Source organism: Bombyx mori, chromosome 23 (genome assembly GCF_030269925.1).
Source record: "Bombyx mori chromosome 23, ASM3026992v2".
Lineage (NCBI taxonomy): Eukaryota > Metazoa > Arthropoda > Insecta > Lepidoptera > Bombycidae > Bombyx > Bombyx mori.
The window spans coordinates 16,547,713-16,571,681 of record NC_085129.1 but is presented as its reverse complement, the minus strand read 5'-3'; the positions used below and the strand labels follow the sequence as shown (position 1 = coordinate 16,571,681).

Sequence of the window (23,969 nt, the reverse complement as noted above, 5' to 3'; positions counted from 1 at the left end):
GTTTTCGATCTGGTGTTAAATTCTGTGAAGCACTGCTCTTGCTAATGCATTATGCTAAGCCTCCTGAGCTCACCTATCCGCTCATGAAACCATAGCACCTCAAGGCTACTCGTGATTCGATAGGAATTTGGTATAAAATGTAGCCATTTTGAAGCCAAATGATCCTACACTGATATTAGGCTGTCTTTTCATCAGATCCAAGAGCTTCTACTAAACATGTCGCCTAATACCAGTCTCTCCTCCTGAACTTATCCTTCTAACGTTCCTCAACAGTCCACCTAATTTTACAGGTTCACTGTTTTTTTTTATTGCTTAGATGGGTGGCCGAGCTCACATCCCACCTGGTGTTAAGCGGTTACTAGAGCCCATAGACATCTACAACGTAATTGCGCCACCCACCCTGAGCTATAAGTTCTAGGGTCTCAGTATAGATACAACGGCTGCCCCGCCCTTCAAACCGAAACGCATTACTACTTCACGGCAGAAATAGGCGGGGTGGTGGTACCTACGCGTGCAGTCTCATAAGAGGTCCTATAACCAGTAAAATCTTATTCTCACGTTTCAAGGTTATCTTGATGTCTCGTCTTGACAGCATATTCGAAGGTCATGATAATTGCAAGAACAACGTATTCACAAAAGAACACAAATGTCGTTTACAAGCGCATATTTTGAGCTTTAACGAAAACTTATCGCTTAATGATCGCGCAGTTGTTGCTTGTAACATTAAAATCGTGTAATAATAAAAAAAATGCCAGCCCTATTGTTCTTGATGGAAACGTGAAAACGTTATCAACTAAGTAACAATTGTCGTAGGTCAGGACGCGCGCGGCGTGTGTTTTAGCGGAATCAAAGTATTGCAATGTTTGAAATTTACGATTCGTGACCGGTGATCAAACGCGCCACGCTTTGGCCGGCTTCCGGTGAATCCTAGTTGAGATACAATCCAGCTTACCGCAACGAGCTAAAGAAAATAATTTGCTTACATACAGAATAGGGCCGTTAATAGCCCACTGAGTTTTTTGCCGGTGGTAGATTCAGCGAAGCAAGAGTCTTAAGGCGTCATCATAATCAGTTACTCTCGGCAGAGCAGTCGTGATCATTTGGAATCCTTGTTTATTAAATTTTTTTTTTATTGCTTAGATGGGTGGACGAGCTCACAGCCCACCTGGTGTTAAGTGGTCACTGGAGCCCATAAACATGCACAACGTAAATGCGCCACCCACCTTGAGATATAAGTTCTAAGGTCTCAGTATAGTTATAACGGCTGCCCCACCCTTCAAAATGAAACGCATTGCTGCTTCACGGCAGAAATAGGCAAGGTGGTGGTGCTAGGGCACCTGTTAGAGTGAGCCTCTCAAGCTGAGCCCCATGAGGGTAGCATAGCCCCTTAAAGTTACTAGCAATAGGCAAACTACATTCACTTAAAGTTCGGAGCCTCTCGGTCTTTTAATTTTTTTATGTTTGAGAGATTACTGGTGGCCCGGAGGCCTTTCCGGTTTTACCAGGGCAGGTGGGCGAGCCAGGACTCAGCCCGGAGAGGCCTCTCGGTTTACGAAAGCACTGAAGTTCTCACTGCATCTTTTATCGCCTGTTTCAATGGGGAGTGCTCTGAGGAATTGTTAGAGATCGTTTTTACCATCACTCCACCCTCCAGAGCAGCGCTTCGTCCATACTACCCAGAACCGCTGCGTTCATCCACTGTCCGTTTCCAGAGATCATACTTGACGTGTACCGTCCGGCTTTGGAATGAGCTCCCCTCCACGGTGTTTCCCGAGCGCTATGACATGTCCTTCTTCAAACGAGACTTGTGAAGAATACTTAACTGTAGGTAGCGGCTTGGCTCTGCCCCTGGCATTACTGAAGTCCATGGGCGACGGTAACCACTCACCATCAGGTCGTATGCTCGTCTGCCTACAAGGGCAAAAACAAATAAAGCAAGGAGTTTCCCGAGCGCTACGACATGTCCTTCTTATGAGGCTTGAGTAGTTAGTGGTGGGGCAGCGGTTAGTGGTGTCCCTGCTATTGCTGACGTCACGAGGTAACCAGTCAACGCGCTGTGGGATGATCGTCTGTCTACCTCTACAATGTCAATATAGGTAAAATATATTTAAAGAACGCTGTGGGTGTCAAAACTTAAGTCCTGTTATTATTGTCGTGTATGCGTGGGCGTGTTTACGGCCCACCTGACATTAAGAGCCGCCACCCTTGACGGCACAATCTAACATTGTCGATGTAAAATCAACATCACAATTTAATTTTTTCTATCAACGTCTAAGCAACTTTAGTTCGGCCTCAGAAATCTTAGACGGAAATTAGATATACGTGAAATTTGATAATTACATGCAATATCACTCATGATTAATCTAAGGGTAATTTATTTCATTAAAACATTTTTTCTATAAATCATATCGATAAATATTTAATATGAAAAGTTTGTGAGGGATAGATGTTTGTTGGTCTACTGGACGGACTGTGATGAAACTTCACAATAGCTCATGATAGCTCATACATCGGGTTAACACATAGGCTATATTATAATACGGTTGACGGACGGTAGATGGCGTACGAGTCGTTTGTTTGTTTATAAACAAGCCGGACTTCACTATACTCATGTGATGATGTCTCATAGTTTTTTACAGTTGAATCACGGTACTTGGATATTGTTTAGGAGGAGTTTAGTAACTTCGAATACTACCAGTATAGACCGCAATTGTGGAATCGCAGTAATAGCGTGAAGACTTGGAAACTGTTCAAGAATTTTACATAAATTAGTATTCATCAAATGTTTACGCAAATATAATTAACTATACATATGTCAGTACTTGAATTCAAACCAAATGTACCTACCTCTATACTTTCTATAATCACTCTCCTTATCTCTAAGGGCGCTATAAGGTCCAACTCGCAGGCCTAAAATTTTGCAACTACTAATAACTTTTTGAAAATCAAAAGAAATTCTTTTCACCTTAAGTACATCGCAATTAAAACCTTTTCCCCACGTTCAGGGAATATACCTCTTTTTCTCTGCGCTGCGAAAGAAACCTTTAAGCCCCGCCTTTTGAAGGCAGTTCTTTGATGTTTAGCTTTCTCAACAAAACCAGATGATTCTATCCAATTAACATATTATTTCTGTTTCAGGTAGCCTGACAATGGATACAAAAGGTGGAAATTGAAGACCATCTTGTCGACTCATAAATATTAGTTCGGGAAGACTGGATGATGGAGAAATCTGCGACGTTATGTGACCTAGGTGCTAGAATATACACCCGCTAAGGCATTAGAGCCCGGTCTCGGTGGTGTGGATTGGGAGAGGCCATGTCTAGCAGTGGACGACTGTGGGCTGTTGATGATGATAATGATGATGAAGGCACTAGAGTATTGATCGGCAACCCGAGGCTCTTTGACTCTCCAGCTACGACGGCTCTTCCGCGAAATGCATAGTCCAGACACGGAACATCACTTAATAACTTGCTTTGTAAGAGAGCAGCAAAATTTCAATTGCAGCAGTGAGCAGCAAATTGGCTCTTGATTGACAAGGCTGCCTACTATTGGGCTGGGTTCATAAAAGGCACGTGGTTTCTGGCACTCTAGTTTGATTGAAAAAAGCTCCTGCTCGCGTTGTGGTCCTTGATTAGTTTTAAGGCTCGCGATAAACAGCTATATATTCCGAGCAACTCTAGACCAAGACATATCAACTCTTGCGAGTATAGAAGTCGTCTGCCAGTCAGCTTCGCCAAGAACGATCAGCTGTGTACAGGAAAAGAAAGGAAAGACCTTCCACCACATCGCTCAGTAACTGCGGGCTTGTATGCAAGCTTTTATTGATGATGTCGTTAGTGCGATTCAGGCATCGGTTAAAGATCTGTTTACGATGGCTACTTCTCCGTGTCCACTGAAGAACGAAGACTAAAGTGGACAAACTGGCAACTCCAAGATGCAGATGAAGAATGAATAATAGGTATGTTTTGTGATTGCTTGAGTGGGGAGGTATCTTGGCGCCTATTTCTGCCGTGAAGCAGTAATGTGTTCCAGTTTGAAGGGTGAGACAGCCGTTGCATTATAAAACTGAGATCGGAACTGTGGGTTCATTGCGAGCTTTTTAACGATCTCGATAACGTAAAAGTTAACTAAAATTTGTATGGAGTTGAAACGTTTGCCTACGTTTGCCGCTAGGGGCGCTGTTCCAACTCAAGAACGTTAAAATCTCGCACTAAGCACACTGATGTGGGAAGATGAGTGGCAGGATTAACGTTCACGGCCTATGGTGACCAGTTAACGCTAGATATACCGTTAGCTCGTTAACCATTTTGAGCAACGGAGGTGCTCAAAATTAATCAATTTTGAGCACAAAATTAATCAATTTTGAGCACCTGAGCCGGTTCAATCAGTCCGGACGGGGTGTTACCTGTTCTATGTCATCAAATGACCAAAAAATAAAAAATATGAATACTCATTTTCGCATTAAACCGTCCACGCCCACTTGAAACATTCACCTTGTATATAACAAGGGTTGATTCAAAGTCGTCTGGCTGTTACCCCGCTATCGATATAGACTCGCTTTCTTGTATGTCGGTTTGTTTAGCTGGAATTTTTAATGAACTAAAAAAATTGGAATCGGGTATATTCTATTTTTTTTTACCTATTCACTGGTAGCCTAAGGAGTTGTGTGCTTAGTGCGAGTTTTATAACGTTCTCGATATCGTAAAAGTGAACTCATATTTGAGTCGTCTATTATCAAAGGTGGCAATCTGTGCATTTGGACAAAAAAATGTTATTGATATGTCAATACTGATTGATTTCAATATAATCGTCTCCTTCAAAGAATACGGTTCAAAACCTGCATTAAATAAAGGTTAATACTTAACCTGTTATTTATCTAAGATGTCGTTCAGAAGAGTTTTGTGACTGCCAATGGAATACAAAGTCAATAATTCGTTTTTCTGATTTGCCAATAATTGTCCAAAAGTCACATTGCCGGCTTTGATAATAGTCGACTCATTTGTATGCAATTAGAACAGCGGTAAACGTAAGCAAACGTTCCAACTGCATACAAATTTGAGTTAACGTTTACGCTATCGAGAACGTTAAAAACTCGCATTAAGCAAACTGGTCGAGTATTCTCAAGAGCTACGGTTAGATCTTAAGTTTTCGTGGACTAAAAGATAAGACGCCCGGTGCTTTCGTATCTAGCGATGCAACTGTGTTCGAATCCCGCTAGCATGTACCAATTTTTCATAATTAAATACGTACTTCACATGTTCACAAGTGACTTCCACGTTGAAGGCATAAATCGTTTAATAAAAAATTGAATTAGCTTTTTTTTTTTTTTTATTGCTTATATGGGTGGACGAGCTCAAAGCCCACCTGGTGTTAAGTGGTTGCTGGAGCCCATAGACGTCTACAACGTAAACGCGCCACCCACCTTGAAAAATACTTTAATTAATTTTTTTTTATTAAATTATATTATTAAATATTAATAAATTTTATTATATATTATTTAAATTAAATATTTTAATATGCCTAGTTAGTGGCGGAAGAGCGTTTTGAAGGGGTATGTACCACCGCCCTGCCTATTTAAAGCTATAATGCATTGAGTTTCAAGGGTAAGGTAGTCAGTAGCCAGTAGAAGTGTACTGTAGAATTGAGGCTTGCTCGTGTCTCGAGGTGGGTGGCGGCATTTACACTGTTGATGTCTATGGACTACAGCAAACATTTGACACCAGATGGGCCATGAGCTCATGCCATGGACTAAGCAATAAAAATAATTGAATTATTTTGTGGATTCTCTTGAGGCTGTGTTTTATCACCTATTTACTTAGAGGTTTCGGTTAGCAGCGGCCTAGTTCTGCCCCTATAATTGCTGATGTCCACGGGCCACGGTAACCATCAGGTGCGCCGTATGCTCGTCTGCCAACAAAGGCAATTTTTATTTATTTAAAAGAACCGATTTCTTTACACCCTGTGTGCAGAAATACTGATACTATATATCTTGAATGTAGCTCTGAGGTCATTCGCCTTCTCAGACTGTCTGGGTAGTCCAGACAGGGAGAAGGGGGTGCGCGAATGCAGTTATGAACTCGGCTCGGGGTTGCAAGAGTTTCGAAAACGGAATAATCTATCTATCTATCTATCTATTTTTTGTTTTTTTTATGAGTGAAGGGCTTACTGGTGGTCCGGAAGACTTTCCAGTTTTACTAGGACAAGTGGGCGAGCAAAGACTCAGCCAGGAGGGAGGCTCAGCCAGGGGGTACATGATCATTTGTATTTATACTGCGTATTTGATGATGATGATCTAATGATCTCTCAAGACTAGTCCGCAACATCTGTCCATGATTTAATCTATCTTAAGAAGAGGGGACGCTGGTAATTCGTAACACAGGTATTTGAACCTAGTACTGACTTCAGCACTTTCGAAGGTTCACGAAATAAATTATAAGGTTAATTTCTATTTGTTTTTACTGGTGGTAGGACCTCTTGTAAGTCCGCACGGGTAGGTATCACCACCCCGCCTATTTCTGCCGTGAAGCAGTAATGCGTTTCGGCCTGAAGGGTGGGGCAGCCGTTGTAACTATACTGAGATCTTAGAGCTTATATCTCAAGGTGGATGGCGCATTTACGTAGTAGATGTCTATGGGCTCCAGTAACCATTTAACCAGGTGGGCCGTGAGCTCGTCCACCCATCTAAGCAATAGAAGAAAATTGTATTTGTACTATACCTTTAAGTGAGAAATAAATAAATTATTATTATTGTTATTTATTTTGTATTATATTCCGAGATATACAATAGCCGTGGCGTCAATAGTCTATTGTCTCAGTTAGCCGCTTAATAGCAGCTGTGTCGGTCTCGTTAAGGACCAACTCCAAATTTCTAGAAGCATTAAAATCAAACTTAATTTTAAAATGAAAAAGTTATTTCATTAACAAGACAAGATGCGTTATAAACTTAAAATTTAGAATTGCAGTGGCTTAACCCAAATTTTTGTTTTTTGATGAACAACCAAAAATGTAGTTGAAAAATTGAATTTTTGTTAATTTTTCGATTTTATTATTTTATTGTATGCGCCGCTTGCTTTAAAAAAAACGGAAACAGTACGTTTGTCTTTTTTTAGACTAAAAGTGTATTTTTAATTATAAATAAACTGTCCAAAGTATAAAACTTTTTTTTTTAATTTTTAGTTATGCTACTTCAATTCTAAAAGTGCGATACGTTATAATTTTTTTCCATAAAACATTCTGAGTGGTGGATATGAAAACTTGAAAATTAATTTTACGGAATCCCTAAATAAAATTTTATTTTATGTGTGACTGCGAAAATTTTAAACATTGCAACACTGTTTGATATCCGACTTTAGTGCTCGGCCGGCTCTGTCTGACAAACTTTTCAGTCTGCCGCGAGTTTTGAGGGGAGTTGTGTGTCTCTCACGGGCGTTCGTCGCGCGAATTACGATTATAAAGATTGTTTTTTTGAATTCAGAAAAAAAAGTTTTAACAGTTCAGAATTTTATTTAAAGAACTATTCGATTAATCTAGAATAATATTATAGTTTTCTTGGTTTATTTAATAAAAGTTATTTTATTCGTGAAAAGTGTATACCTACTGTAAGTGAATAATTTGACGACATATGATATTATTTCTAAATATTTAAAAAAAAAAATCGAACGAGCACTTGGCCCAACCAGCTTTAAGTTACAAAACCTCTTCACATCTCAACGCGAATGAGAAATCTCTGTGTCTCGATTCGATTTTCCAACTCTTTCCCACCACTCAAACAAAAGCGTAAACCACGCGGCAGATATAGCTAAAGTAATACCTACCAGTGCGAGCTCTGAAGACGTCCCACCAATGAAAATGGGTACCATCATTTTGAAAAATGCTTACGGAGTCCCTGGTGAGAGGTTTTTAACGCGCTCTTATTAGCTACATTTGTTTGTACGTAACTGAATCTTTAAACATCATTTCCTCCGAGTTCAATGCGTCCTATTAACTTGACAATTCGCTCACGCGTCAAGGACCGTTGACGACACAATAATATTATAACTTCACTTTAACATCCTTACCGGTATCAGCAGGAGGAAAAGAAAAAAATTAAAAGTTAATTTGATTCGTTCAAACTACATATTTGATAATTTATACTTATTTATCTTTTTACCGTATTTTAAATTTACGTATTGTAAATAAAATAAACAAAAAAATCAATGTTCAAAAATCTACAATTATATTACGTTTTCAAGTTTGGCGAAAGGTAAGAGAACCTATTTATAAATATTAATGTGTTTAAATCTTATACGACACGTGACCTCAGAATGAAGCAGAGCTTATGGAAGCGAGCCCATCTGATGATGAGTGGGCGTTGACCGCTAATGTCTGAAGTACAGTTCAACTGCTGTCTACCCCGAACACAATTTTATTTAAGACTAGCCGAGTCCCGCGATCTTAACCGCGGTTATTGTCGTACCGCGAGTGACGCCGCGGGGTGAAGCTAGTCTAGAAAAAGTAGCCTTAATTACTCCTTATATCATCAGCTACCTACCAGTGAAAGTCCCGTCAAAATTGGTCCAGCCGTTCCAGATATTAGCCGGAACAAACAGACAGACAGACAAAAATTTTAAACAATGTTATTTTGGTGTTTGTACCGTATATATATTTATATGCATGTAGTAAAAAGCGGTTATTTCAATATTACAAACAGACACTCCAATTTTATTTATATGTATAGATATAAAAAAATTGATTTCATATTGGGCTTAGGTTTCGTCCTAACAAAATCAGCACGGATAGATCTAGGCAGTCCTACCTCTGGTTCAAGTCGATTTTACTATCTTCTTCTTCTTTTTCATCCCCTTATCCCACAAGGTGGGGTCGGCACAGCTAATTTTTCTCTTTCATTCTCTTCTATCAGTCGTCATCTCAACACTCACTCCTCTCTCTCTCATATCGTCATTCACACACTCCATCCATGTCTTCTTCGGTCGACCTCTTCCCCCTCTACCTTGCACTACCATTTCCATACGTCTCCTAGTCAAGTCGCACTTGCTATAATTGTACCAATTCAATAAAGTTACGTGTATTTTTTGTCGGAAGTACATATGTGTGTTAAGTAATAAATGATTAAATTATATTTCTGTCGTGAAGCAGTAATGCGTTTCGGTTTAAAGGGCGGGACAACCGTTGTACTGTAAAAAATGAGACCTTAGAACTCATATCTCAAGGTGGGTGGCGGCATTTACGTTGTAGATGTCTATGGGTTCCGGTAACCACTTAACATTACGTGTGACGTGAGCTCGTCTTACACCCACCAAAGCAATAAATAAAAAATCTATTATTGTCTTCTATATTTATTTAAAATCTTTTTAATTTAACAATTTTTTTTTAAATATTATTGTACAATTTAAAAAAAAACCCTAAACAAAAATAGATTGCCGCTAATGGCGGTGTCTACGACACAAGTCCCCAGTGGTTAGGACTCCAGAGTGAGGAAATTCGTCACAATAAGCGCAGTATCGAAGATAACTGCCTTCTGTATCAGGCCCCTAACCCAGCTGGATAACGAAGGCTTTTTATTATTTTTATTATTCACAATAGGACAAATACTCAGTATCTTACCGAGATTCGATTCCGTGTCGGCTATAAAATCCAGAAGCTTCTAAAACTGTGTTAATTTCTATTCAAATATTAAATTTTGATTTTGACTATGACAAACATAAGTTCGGTCGTCAGCAAACGTAGTGATGTCCTTAGGCTTCCGTGGTCACTTAATGCTAGTCGTTCTGTGTGATTCTCGTATCACAAAAATTCCAAGATTTCTTTTAAAAAAAAATTGTATTCTCTCATAAACTAGACGATTGCTACGCGACAGTAATAGCCAGGATCACGGTACCGATCCGGGCAGAGCAACCGCCATTAATTACGAAGTAATAATAATATTGGTATCCGAAATAAATAGTTATTTTTCAATATAGGGTTACTTTTTGTTAAAGAGAATCTAACATGGATATGCCGATTTGTTTCTCTTCGCAATATTGCTTATACGAATGAGTTAAATTCGATCAGTAGCTTGCGTACACGTGCGACTTTAAATTATCGTGAAAGCTCAGATTGAAGCTTTAATTTCTGTAGACAGCGCTAGTGTAGGCTTTTCACTTCAGACACTAAAAACGATTTGATTGGTTGCGAAATGTTTGAATGTGTACAGCAAGTTGCGATTTTGACATACTGGTAACACAAGCCGGTCATCGTTTATCATCAAAAGAACTGCGCGCGCTCTATCAAAAACATTCAGTTGTTAAAGTAATTTGTCGCGTTTAAAAAGTAACGTCGAAAATATTTTGCAATAAAAATGTAAGATTTTAAAATCGGTACATATCCATAATAATATATCTGTGCGCGAAACATTTTTTTTGTACAAAAAATGCCATTGAATACATCCCTTTGACGTGCGAATCCCAAAAAAAAAGTGCATATAACAAAAATCGAGCTTTTGTGCTCACGTTCCGTAGGAGCAGCTGATTCGTTCGAGCTTAAAAAGATCGGGAGCTTTTTTTTACTACAAAAAACAGACTTTTTGTTAAAAAATATGTTACAAGGGGTACGGTAAAGGATATCCGCTGTTGCCACGTTGGCTTAGTGGTTTTTGACGCAGGCTATTGTACCACGGGGGCCGAGTTCGCTCTTCGGCTGAAGGCACTACCATTACCGATATCCCTCTTGCCGATTGTGATGCTGAGGGAGCAATTGAAGAACGTCAGTGGACTTGCGCCTTGGATTTAAGGGGTCTCTAACAATGCGCATTACGCTCACCTCCATTTTTCATAACTAAATAAACTTCAAATCAATGGCATCAGTCACTTGAAGTTATCGGGTATTTTTAAAATATTTAAAAAAAAAATTGTTTAGATGGGTGGACGAGCTCACAGACCACCTTGTGTTAAGTGGTTATTGGAACCCATAAACATCTACAACGTAAATGCGCCACTCACCTTGAGATATAAGTTCTAAGGTCTCAAAGTTACAACGGTTGCCTCGCCCTTCAAACTGAAACCCATTACTGCTTCACGGCATAAATAGGCAGGGTGGTGGTACGGTACGGTGGTAGTCCCGTGCGGACTCACAAGAGGTCCTACCACCAGTAATTCGGACTACTCTTGCATGGGATTCCGTTTTCAAATCTCTCGCTCATTACTAGGCATCACGAGGGACCCGAATTAGTCATTTTTCGATGAGTTAAAGCCATTGTCGACATATGGTGGCATAATCCGCTAGAGTGATTTTCTAATCCAGACTTTCAATGGAAATTTTAAGGGGTCTCTCAAATAAGCTCATTAAGAAAGACAAAATGTAATTTTTTTTATTACTTAGGTCGGTGGACGAGCTCACGACCCACCCGGTGTGAACTGTTTACCGGAGCCCGTAGACTTCTACAACGTAAATGCCGCCACCCACCATAAGTCAAGAGTTCTAAGGTCTCAGTTTCAACAGTACAACAGCGGTGATTACTAAAAACTGCCTTACGATGAGACCGTGAATGATGACGGTTAACGGCTGCCCTTAAATTAGAAGCCAGGTGGACCGTCAGCACTCCTAACCAAGTAACCCATAAAAAAAAGCTAACTTTTGTATCAATAAAAGGTTATTTTTTTTATATCGGTTAAGTTTCACGACACGCTTTTTGTTCAAGCAACTATATTCTATTGATTGGATATCGGTGCGTTTTTTATTATTATTTTAAATTGTCGCGAAAATTAGGGTTGTTATAAAACAGGGGTAATTTTAAAGGGGTCGTGTTACGGGAAGGGGATATTTTTCATTTTTTTTTTTGTAATTACAACGCATTTTTTTCTGGTATTTCTTGTTAAAAAAAAACCAACACTCTTTTGAAAGCATGCAGTGTGTCATAATTTTTTGGAATATGTACTTTTTTTATCTACTCATGCTCGTGGACAACAACAATGCTGGACCTATCTGAAATTGTGTCCCTTGATAAATGCTCAAGGAAACTAAAGAGATATTGATTACAGAAATGAGCAATGCGCAATGACTTACGGAAAAATCCTCAAAGATTTTCTCGTAGAACATAGGGTACAAAATCTGTAGTTCGTGTTTTATACATTTTCGGATCTCTACTCAAAGACCCCGTCTCCGTAGACCGTAGAGGATTTTTGTTATGTCTTTAAACAAATTTAGAAAATACTTTTGTCCTATCTTTTCGCTGGTAGCCTAAGATGGTATTCCAGCTACGCGCGGGTAGATGTGCTCACGGGCTCTACCTGAGAGAACTTGCTAACACTAGCCCTAGCAAGAGTAGTGCTTCGCTGAATCTACCAACGGATCGGTAACGCGATCCACTGAGAAGATCCGGCGAGAAACTCAGTGGGCCGTGTCTGTGGGTTAATTTACTCGCCGAGCCCTTCGTCGCGAGCGACGCGTTCGGCGAGGACGGTGACCGGTGCTTGAGATACCTAAAAGCACCATTAATGGATCGAGAGGATCCGAAATGACGTGTTTAGGGCGACGTCGACTGTACACCATTCGGTCCACAGGATCGGGTATGAAGCGTTTCGTGCAAATGCTGATCGCGACGATAACTCAAAATCGCCTTTAAACCTCCGTGCTTTCGAAAGCTTGTTCAAAATGAGAACGGACGAAAAGTTTTGTGGTGCAAGTTACAAGATGGGTGACAGTCTGTCTGTGGGTCGCGACCTCTTGGACCACGTAAAGTATTCGGAATAAAAAAGCATTAGCCATTAACCCTTTGACTGGAATGTGGGTCACCGGTGCCCTACGCGGCGCACTGAAGTAATTGTATCGACTTATGTTACCAAAGCTTAGCAAATGTTAGCAAAGCACACTCTGGGAAAGACGAATCCGAACAACACTAAGAATGAATCTACTTCTAAGAGACCCAAAAGACTAAAATATACATTAACAAACAAAGGAAGGCAAAGTTAGGCAATCTCGGCAAGCTTAGTAACAAAAATCGACATAATTAATTCAGTGCGCTGCGTAGGGCATCGGTGACCTACACGGCAGTCAAAGGGTTAAAATAGAATCCTCTGAGGAACGGATAAAAATAAAAATCTATACTAATAATATTATAAAGCTGAAGAGTTTGTTTGTTTAAACGCGCTAATCTCAGGAACTACTGGTCCGATTTGAAAAATTCTTTCAGTGTTAGATAGCCCATTTATTGAGGAAGGCTATAGGCTATATAACATTACGCTAATACCAATACAAGCGGAGCACTAATAAATAATGTTTCAAAATCCGGTTTTTTTCCTTTTTGAGAGCTTCCGCTGGTGCGCTGCAGAAGAGGTTAAAGTTTCGCTAAAATAATGTATGACAGAATTGCTACCCTTTAAAAGATCTAAAAAAAAGTCCGGACAGCATATGTTTATATGTTAAGGTTGGCTCACCATAATGTTTTATATGCTGTCCAAATTAGTTCTAAAATAAAGCATTATTTGTAAACTATTCCACGCGGACGAAGTCGCGGCACAAGCTAGTTTTACAATAAAATGATTAAATTCGATTTTTTATTATTTTCAGTTCCCGACACGGTAAAAATCACAATATCTTCGTTCAATTAAAAACTGCTTCTCAATAACGTCTCTTCGAGCTTCGAGGGAACGCAAAAACGGTAAGTTCACATCCAGGCTTGGCACCACAGCAGGATAGATTCCTTTAACCCATCCATATGCATCGCAGTCTTATATAACATACAACAACGTACACATTATTATTTCATAATAATAATATACAATTTATACACAAATATCATCCATATAAAAATTCTCATACACATACACATTTATACACAACATTTTATCTTCGTTAATTTGTTTTTCTTTTTCGCCATCTTAATGTGAAAACATTAATTATTCTTTTTTTTAACTCAATTCGTAAGGCATAATCAGTATTGCATTCGAACGACAAAACAGTTAGCGGCGGGTTTGCTAAGGATTCAGTTCCTGTCCGCTCCCGCTTATGTCTTAAGGCAGGCGTCAAGTCGAACCGGTTGTGACTGCGTGCCGAAAAAAACCGTCTAGCGCTCGTCTAGTTCCAGTTCGATCTCGGACTCTCTATAAGGAGTACTGACTGTGGACTTGCTCGACAATAATGCAGATTCAAACATACAGCCCACTGAGTTTTTTTTATTATTATTATTGCTTAGATGGGTGGCCGAACTCACAGCCCACCTGGTGTTAAGTAGTTACTGGAGTCCATAGACATCTACAACGTAAATGCGCCACTCACCTTGAGATAAAAGTTCTAAGTATAGTTACAACAGCCGCCCAACCCTTCAAACCGAAACGCATTACTGCTTCACGGCAGAAATAGGCGTGAACTAACAAGTCGTCCTACCACCAGTAATACAAGAGGTCCTACCACCAGTGTGTCTCGCCGGATATTCTAAGTGGGTCGCGATTTCGATCCGGTGGTAGATTCAGCGAAGCAATGAATGCTCTTGCTAGGACTAGTATTAGCAAATTCTCTCAGGTTGAGCCCGTGAGCTCACCTACCCGCGTGTAGCTGCAATAGCCTCTGAGGCTACCAGCGAATATGTAAGGAAAAAAAATAACAGATATTTTTCTCCATTTATTTCTTTGTGGCGTAGATACGTGGACTAGCTCTTGACCTACCCGGTGTTAAGTGTTTATCGGAGCTCATACGTATAACAAACACATCGTATGCGCTATGACATGTCCTTCTCCAAACGAGGCTTGTGGAGAGTATTAAGCGGTAGGCAGCGGCTTGGCTGTGCTCCTGGCATTGCTGAAGTCCATGGGCGACGGTAACCATTCACCATCAGGTGGGCCGTATGCTCGTCAGCTAACAAAGGCAATACATTTTTTTTGTTATAATATGAATAGAATATGAAAAAAAATTAACTTCTCGAAATTTTCGTCACTGCCAATGCTATTATCGCGCATCCTCAACGGACCCCCCACATCACAGGTTAAGAAACACTGATCAAGACAAATTATAATTGTATGCTTACGATCTTATGTTCAAGCATTTAATTAAGTGCGCATACCTTAATAAATTTGGTATAATTGAAGAAATAACTACATGGATTTCATAAGTCCAAGTACCAGGGTGGCATGGGTGGAGAGAGGTATCCGTTGCCTAGCAACGCCCGTCGATCAGCTGTCTAGACCCCCCTCCCGCCTCCTGTCTCGCCTGCACCCCCTCAAGACGGTACCTGTTGATATATTTTCGTGCGACATCACTTTGATTTAGTCTTCAAGAGGGGACTGACTGACCAGGCTTCTGTGGCATCGATTTCGATTCTTGAAAACCGTATCAGACTAGTAGTGAGGATGACCGGTGTAGGTATTGCTACTTTTTAATACGCTTTTATTAGCTTCAGACTTATGTATGTTAGTATGTAACGGAATCTTTTAACATGATTTTGACCCCTTTTAAGCCGTCAGATTAACTCGAAATTTGGCATATTAAGGACCGATGACAATTTTTCACTACAGATACCATAAACCCCACGCTTTTTTACAATAAAATATTTTTTTCTTACACTATATTTAATACAAATTTATTAAAATTTATTTTCTATTTTTTAGTTGGATTTTCTATAAGTGTACTTTTTTTTGTTTTTTTTAAAGTATTATTAATTTTTCTATCAGCCACAGATGTCCACTGCTGGGCATAGGATACCCCAAAACCTCGCCACAAAGATCGATCCTTCCCTGCTTACATCCAAGAGATTTTTTCTTTTTTGAAATTCTGATAGAATTTTAGTTTATCATTCAAAGTGACATTCATATTGGAATAAATCATTTGATTTTTTTTATTGTTTAGATGGGTGGGCTAGCTCACAGCCCACAGGTTATCGGAGCCCATAGACATCTGCAACACAAATTCCGCAACGTACCTTGAGATATGAGTTCTAAGGTCTCAGTATATTTACAGCGGCTGTCCCGCCCTTCAAACCGAAACGCATTACTGCTTCACGGCAGAAATATATACAGATTAAAAACGTACTAATTTCTCGTTCCAGGATACCAAACTCATCAGGATCATTGGTGAAGCAAACCGACGCCTTTGCAGTTAACACGCGTCTCGACGCTAGATGCCGGGTTTGGTTTAGCGGTTCTGTATATTTTCAGGTCTTCTTGGAGCCATCTATATGAATATTCAATTTGGCGTTTCAAATCAGACCCCAAAACCCTCTGTGGCAGTTTTCGGCAGATTTTAGATGTAATTATGTTAATATGCTATGACATGTCATTGTTCAAGCAAAGGCTTGCGGAGCAGAGTTCACCCCTACTATTTAGAACCACCACGTTCATCCACAGTGCGTTTCCAGAGATCTTTTTTGCCACGTACCACCCGGCTTTGGAATGAGCTCCCCTCAACGGTATTTCCCGAGCGCTATGACATGTCCTTCTTCAAACGAGGCTCGAGGAGAGCACGCAGTGGTAGGCAGCAACTTGACAGTGCCCTTGACATTGCTAACGTTACGAACGGCAGTAACCAGTCACCATTATGTGGGATGCTCGCCTATCTACAATGGCAATAGCAAAAAAATTGGCTCTTAATCAGAAGATACGAGCGTTTCTCTTCTTCTCATTTCACGTCCACTCCCCCACCTTGGTTTGAAGGGTAACCCATAGACATCACTAGATGGATTTCGTTAATAACCTGGAGAGACAAAGGCTTCGATTGTGCTGTGGCAACTCAACTCTTCACTAACCGATCAATGGCCAGTTCGACGAGTACGGTTACCGATTTGGAACAGCAGGTTGGTAGGAACGTGTGGTCGTATTAGCTCATAATGCTCATATCCTATCCAAGAATTAACTAAGCATTTTATATGTTGTTTATTTAACACGAAACTTGGGTTTTATTATTTAAAGTGTTATTTCTATAGGTGGTAGTAATATGAAGGTGGCCTAAAGGATAAGACGTCCTGTGAATTCGTATTGAACGATGCAATAGGGCCTGTGTTCGAATCCCGCAGGCGGGTACAAATTTTTCTAATGGAATACGTACTTAACAAATGTTCACGATTGACTTCCACGGTGAAGGAATAATATTGTCGTATAAATAAGAAACAAAACCGCGAAGATTGTAAATTGCGTAATTACAATTGAGACAAAGACCTCAAGGTTACTTTGAGCATACTAAGACCTCCCGCTGGTCGTCATTTTACATAGTTTTCCCGCCAGACAAACATTCTTCACACAATTTTTGCTTCTTTACAGCTAAATAAATGCGTAGAAGCCTTAATTTTGTATTTCATTATTTTTACTATAATTTTTGTTTGATTTAGTTGCGCTATTTATGTAATACGTTATTTTTGTTTTAATTTTATTATTTTTTATTATTGATTTTGTTGTTTTTTTTTTGAGTTTCGGTCTCACGACGGCGGAGCGTGGAGCTTGGCGATTAATGTGAATAAAGTTTTTGCTTTTGGCACATCACTATAAACGAATAAATAATTGTGCTTTACGTATTTATTCGAATAATAAAAATAAGTATATCAATTTCTGTGTTAAACTTTGATTTCACACGGAAATTTCATTTACATATATAGTATAGTATATTTCATTATACCAGGTGCTAAAAAATACCTTGTACAAAATATAATTAATTATTAAAGCCAGAAATTTTGGCAACCCTGGTAAGCTCTCATGTCAGGGAACCAGATTATTTAACAGAAAGGCCTACGTAGGTACCTATTTTTGTCGTTCCGCCAATTAGGTAGAAATATATAGGCGAATGTAAGTACATTATGCGTAATTTACGCTTTTTTTAAGGGATTTTATGACCTGGTAACTAAGACCAGTCATTTCTTATTTTAATTTATATTCTTATTTTTATGAAAAATGATAATGAAATGAAATAAGAATTAATTTAAGACGTGAATCAACCGGGATGAAATGAAATGAGATGAGATGATATAGGATGAAATATAATCTCAGTAAAATAGTGGCCATTTACTGAGACTTTTTCAGTGGACTTTTTGGAGGATCCCGAGAAGTTACGTCCATCAGCTTTGTTTAATTTTCCCATAATTGTGCACTTTTACAGATATTACATAGTTAATAAACCACCGTTATTATACATTTAAACCTGAAGAAACACTAAATGGACAAAATCACAAAACTACACTCCTCGCGTTTCCGCCAAAAAGTCTCGTTTACACTTTAATTTTACTGAAATAGGGTTTGCACATCAGTGAAAATAATAATATTTTTTTATTTTTTTTGAGTATGTTATACTGCATTACTTCGTTTCTGAAATATTTTGTATGGACTCGTTATAAGGCCCCGTTTAACCTCTTTTCGGCTTTACGGGTAGTTTTGTAACACCCTGTATATTTCATTACAGTATTTTTCATTCAATTACCAAAGTATTTATTATATACAAAACCACTTATTTTCTTTTCGAATTGTGTTCGATAGTAATAGCATAATACAAATGAACATCAAAAAATTTTATAGACAAAAGGTTTACACTGACGGTCTTCGCACCAGCTAATATCAATAATATAACAAAACAATAACGAATATTGTTTTTAGTAAGCAAACGCGTGGAAATATTAACACAGAGCTTCTTGGGTCGCATGCGATCATCATAAAGTGAATGTTTATAAATCGCTAATCGCTCGCCTACACGCCGTCATGAAACCGAAACTCCACTTTGTCTAGCATTAAGCCTCTTTAACTGGAACCCGTAGATCCGAACTTGTGCGCTATTGTCGTTGGGGACTCCGTCCAATCGCGCGTAACGATAGCGACTATTCAATGGCAACAATATCGATTCTAAAAGTTGCCGGCAATCAAAACCAAAACGCGTCATTGGGGACGTATTCTGTTGACGTCATCGATGACGTCTGTGCTGGCGTGTCTTGTGACGTCATCATAAGTAATTATATATTACGAAGGATCGCGTATCTGTTTAGTTTGCGCTTGAAGAGTTGAGTTGCGTGGCGATTGTTCGCTTTGACGTCCCCACACAAGTTTGGTGATACGCGGGCGCAGTTTTAGTGGCCCGACATCGCTCGCTCTTTCTTCGTTACGTTATTTTGAGTTTTTATTTTATTTTATTGTTTAATTATTTTTATTTGTTATTTTAAGTTTTTCATTTTTTGTTTATTTTAGTTTTAATAATGCCGTTTTTATTTTGATACGCTATGTTGTTATGATATAATCGAGGGTTGAAAGGCTAAAGCGACATTTGTTTAACACGCGGCATTTACCTTTGTAATTAAAGGTCCGATTATTCGAACTTCAATTAAGTTTACTCCGTTCAAATATATGAAGAAATAGTTTTTTTTTTTCCAAATTTTAAACTATAAATGGCTCTCTCCTCTAAAGTAGCAAAAATATCGCTCAATCCAAATATCTTTTCACCCCTCGATATATTTTCTTAAGCAATAAGCTAGTAGTGTTTAGTGTTTGCATTGTTTGATTAGGAGACGGGACTTGACAGGAATGTCATTGTCGTTGTCACCTTCATTACGTATGACGTCATCAGGATAATAAACGACGCATAATTTATTCACGCGACATATTTATTAGAACTAGTGGTCCCCCCGTAGTTGAAATTAGACTGTAATTAATTGTATTTATAACTTTGAACATTCTTTGAACATTATTAGATATCGACTGCAGCGCCATCTGCCGGGCTGATTTGTGAATCTAAAACCTATTCTCGAATCCACGTGAAGGTACGCAAAAAATTTCATTCAAATCGGTCCAGCCGCTTAGGACTTTAGTTCTTAACTTTAGTTCAGTGACAAACACGCACAGAAGAAATATAATATATATTTATAAAGATTGCCAAAGTCTAAACTTCTATACTTCTACTAGATATTCCGGAGCCTTAGTAACTAAGTCGATATCATTACTTCAGTGCGCCGCGTAGGGCACCGGTGACCTACATGACAGTCCGCAAGGATAGGTACCACCACGCTGCCTATTTCTGCCGTGAAGCAGTAATGCGTTTCGGTTTGAAGGGTGGGGCAGCCGTTGTACTAGCCGTCCATCCATGTTTTCTCCGGTCGACCTCTTCCCCCTCTACCTTGCACTATCATTTCCATGCATCTCCTAGTCACATGCATCTTCTCTCTACGTATCACATAACACGTAATCTATTTTCAAATGATTTTCATTTGATCAAAAAATTGTGCTTTTTTTTACCAGACCGGTTACATAATGTGTTTAGTATTTAGTTTATAATCGCTGTCCATTCGGACAGCGATTATAAACTATGATTTTTTTTGTGGTATGTGTAAATAAAAAATTGGTATGGACATGTGATGAGAGGAAATGAAAGTGAGGTCAGTAAAAGAGTATTAACTATGAATGTGGAAGGATATAGTGGAAGAGGTAGACCTAAGAATTGCGTCAAAGACGATATATTGTGTAAGAGGGGAATCAGCGAAGAAATGGTATATGACAGAGGAGTATGGAAGGAGAGAACATGTTGCGCCGACCCCAGGGTACTGGGAGAAAGAGCAGGAGAATGATATGTGTAAATAAAAATAGATGCGCGTGCAATTTGGTGCACGTGAAAGAAGTGAAACTTCTTTTGCGATGTGTAGTATTGTGGGTTTCATTTTTCATCCTTAAATCAAATTTCTCTTGTAATAGGGAATGCTGTGTATATGAGAAATGACCTAGCTGGTTTGGTCCTCTCCCTCTCTCCACGGTCGAGTGGTTCGCGAGACGCTCTGTCTCTTTTCTCACTCTCGCTCCTCCTAAATTGTATCTTTTCTCTCTAGCCGTAACGAATCTGTCGCGAGTTCAATTTTAATCTTTAGTAGATATTTAGTATTTTGTTACTTAGTGACTAAGTATTATTATTATGGATTTCATATTTCATAAAATTACTTATTATATTTTTACTTTTCCATGATGTTGTCAACTATTGCATTGTCGATTGCATCCATAGATTATACACTTAATATATTCGAGATTGCACCTGTAATTGAGGTGCCATCTGTCATGCATGTACTTATTCTCAATTTGTCCATGTTTTCTATTGATCACTGAAGTAATAGGTCTGTGGTATTGATGATCACTTTGTTGGTGCAGCTAAATAAATAAATGTCAACGCGCCTAAAGAAGTTACAGCTTAAAAATATGTACGTACCCTCAAATCGGTAATGCTGACCAAATCCGCCGGGGGAAGCCGTCATCAAGGATCCAGCAGTCGTTGTGGCGACCATGGTACTGCCGTCGGCTTGTTGAGGTAGTAGGTTGTATAGTACGGAAATACAACACATAGGTGCGACTGTATAGCCTGCTAACTTTCCGAGCTGACGGAATGACAACGGACTCCGCCAGGAAGAGACTTGGACTACGCGGGAAACATTCCTCACAAGACCACTAAATTATATCGACAGATGAAAGGTTATATGGTTTAAGAAACACTTTTGAAAATTTACAGAAAAAAAATTAGAACCATGTAAAGTTTTAAAAAAAATATCATAACCAAAAAAACCTTTCTTCAGCTGTGTTTGAATGGGGTATAATTGAAGTTCAATTAGAAACATCGAACTGTTGATGCTGATACCAAATAAAACGGACCTTTAATTACAAAGATAAATGTCGCGTGTTAAGCGAAATGTCGCTTAAACCAAATAGCCTTTCACCCCGCGATAAATTAGTTTTAAGGATCGTTATTTTAGGCGCCATCTTTGTGGCGAGAAATTATTCTACAAAGTATGCGTATTTCAATTTTTTCTTGTCAGATTTGAACTTAGAACACTATTTGATTATGTTGTACGTATTTTTTTTGCTAGGTAAGATAAGCTGTAACAGAAGAATGTTTTGAATTAAGCTAAGGGTTAAGTTTTTAGAATTAACTATAATTTGAGTGATGAGGTTAAAAGCTCTCTATAAATATGGAATTCGCTAGTTTTCCAATGAATTAAAAATTGTAATTGTAAAATTGTAATTGCGGTTTTTATGAAGAAATTAAGTAAAATATATATTTCTGTACCTAGCTTGTTGAAATATTATGTGTAGTTAGTGTAAATTTGTTTTTTAAAACTTGTCATATGTAATTAATCTTGGTTAATAAAAATAAACAGAAGCAACGAAAACACAATTGTTTTATTTAAAATCCACAAAGAGTACGTTCTACAAATTACAATAGAAATTTTTATAGAAATGGCATTTTTATACGTAGCTTAGAAAAATTAAATTTGCTTTACTTTAATGGATGAAAAAGCACACGTTCTTATGATTATCAGAGTACATAAAGATAACGTCGCCATCCACACTGAGATATAATATCATCTTTGCAAATAGAAAAGATACTTTCAGTAGATAGCTAATTTGAATCTTCATTAAAAGTTTTATTGTATTGGAAAATTATTGAAATTTCAAGTAAGTGCCATCTATTGGTCAATATTAACAACTATTAACTTATATACCCGATCGGTAGATGTCGTTTCAAAATCTTCCAATCTATCGTGCCAAATAGCAAACGGATCTCAAATCCGAAGCGCATCCGTGATTTAATATGCCTTGATCTCTCATTGCTATTCTGAAAATATAAATGAATTCAACAAATATGATTATTTTATGAGTCGTGAAAAATTTATTTCCGAAGAACAAGCGTTTAATTAATCTAATGCTTGTATAAAGTCTAGTAACGTTCTAATATAACACTGGTAGGGAGAAGTCGCTCATAATGGGTCTCATTAAAAGCCTGAAAGTCACCCAAAGAGTCATAAGAATCGAGTAAGCAATAAGAAGATTCGCACAGTAATTGAGATAGCCCAAAGTATTGCAAGGTTGAAGTGGTAAGCATTGCATTGCTAGTATCATAGATTATACACTTAATATATTTGAGGCTAGTATAATGGTCGCTCGGACCAAACATTTGTCGATTGACGGCCGCGTATCGGAAAACGTGGCGACGGTAGGGCTCCCGTAAGGACTGGTGCCCTATTGAAGGTCGTAGAAATGTTCTGGATGCAGCAGCGCCGGGCCGGTCGTCCTTACGAGGACTGCACTAGATGCAGCTTCAGCAAGGACCTATCATTGTACCGAACCTTGCAGAGCCAGTATCCGGGAGTACACATCTATAAGCTGATAATGACAAATATGAAAACTGTTCTCTGAAACTATGGAGGGTAGAGATAAGAAGAACCGTCTCTGTGTGTAAAAAGTGTCCGTTAAAATCTGCTAAATAAGGGTGGCGCTACAGTAGCAACCGGGTATATTTAATTTTAAAAAAAGGCGCTGAAATTTATTAGAATAAGATAGAGAAATAAAAAAGGATGGAAGAACTGTAAGCACTACAAAATCACAAAAAGTATTTTATTTAAAGATGATAAGAAAATGCAATCGATTTCTCCACGTTTTACCACAGCAATAGTTTTAGGTTATAATGGCGAAATTAGTTTCGACTACCTGAACATGTGAGATTTTGTATATTACTCTGTCACTAACTGTCACTCTAGACATTAAATGTATTAAATTCTCAGCATAACTATCTACTTCAATTATAACTAATTGTTCAATTCATATCATACCCTGTGCCTATGCTAACGCCATTCTAGAAGATTTTTGAACTGTGGTTTAGTGCTAAAAGTGGGACACTTTTTCAAGCTTCCTCCCTCATGAGACGGTTCTCCTTAGCTCTACCCACCATATTTGAAACCGAATCATATTTCCACACCCTAAGATATCATGCCGTACTCACTTATACCTATTACGACTAGTATTCACTCTATATCACTGTGGCGTACTAATGTAATCTTCCTCTTGGATCGTCAGACAAGAACTGCCTTTATTTAATTACAATTTAATTTTTTTGCTCAGATGGGTAGACTAGCCCACGGCCCACCTGGTGTTAAGCGCTCACTGGAGCCCATAGACATCAGCAACGTGAATACCACCACTGACCTTGAGACTTGAATTCTAAGTCTTGGTTTTATAGTACAACTTCAACGCCCTTCAAACCGAAACGCATAACTGCTTCATGGTAGA

General features: G+C 38.6%; 3 non-coding genes across 3 annotated transcripts; all 3 read left to right on the top strand.

The window, feature by feature from the left end:
- Window positions 1–18,668: 18,668 nt before the first annotated feature.
- Window positions 18,669–18,810, top strand: Mir100 (microRNA mir-100). The gene has a single exon (NR_107306.1). It is a non-coding gene; the product is annotated as a microRNA mir-100 (primary transcript).
- A 156-nt stretch (window positions 18,811–18,966) lies between these two features.
- Window positions 18,967–19,041, top strand: Mir2795 (microRNA mir-2795). The gene has a single exon (NR_107378.1). It is a non-coding gene; the product is annotated as a microRNA mir-2795 (primary transcript).
- A 2,152-nt stretch (window positions 19,042–21,193) lies between these two features.
- Window positions 21,194–21,297, top strand: Mirlet7 (microRNA let-7). Its single transcript, NR_107232.1, has one exon. It is a non-coding gene; the product is annotated as a microRNA let-7 (primary transcript).
- Window positions 21,298–23,969: the final 2,672 nt, after the last annotated feature.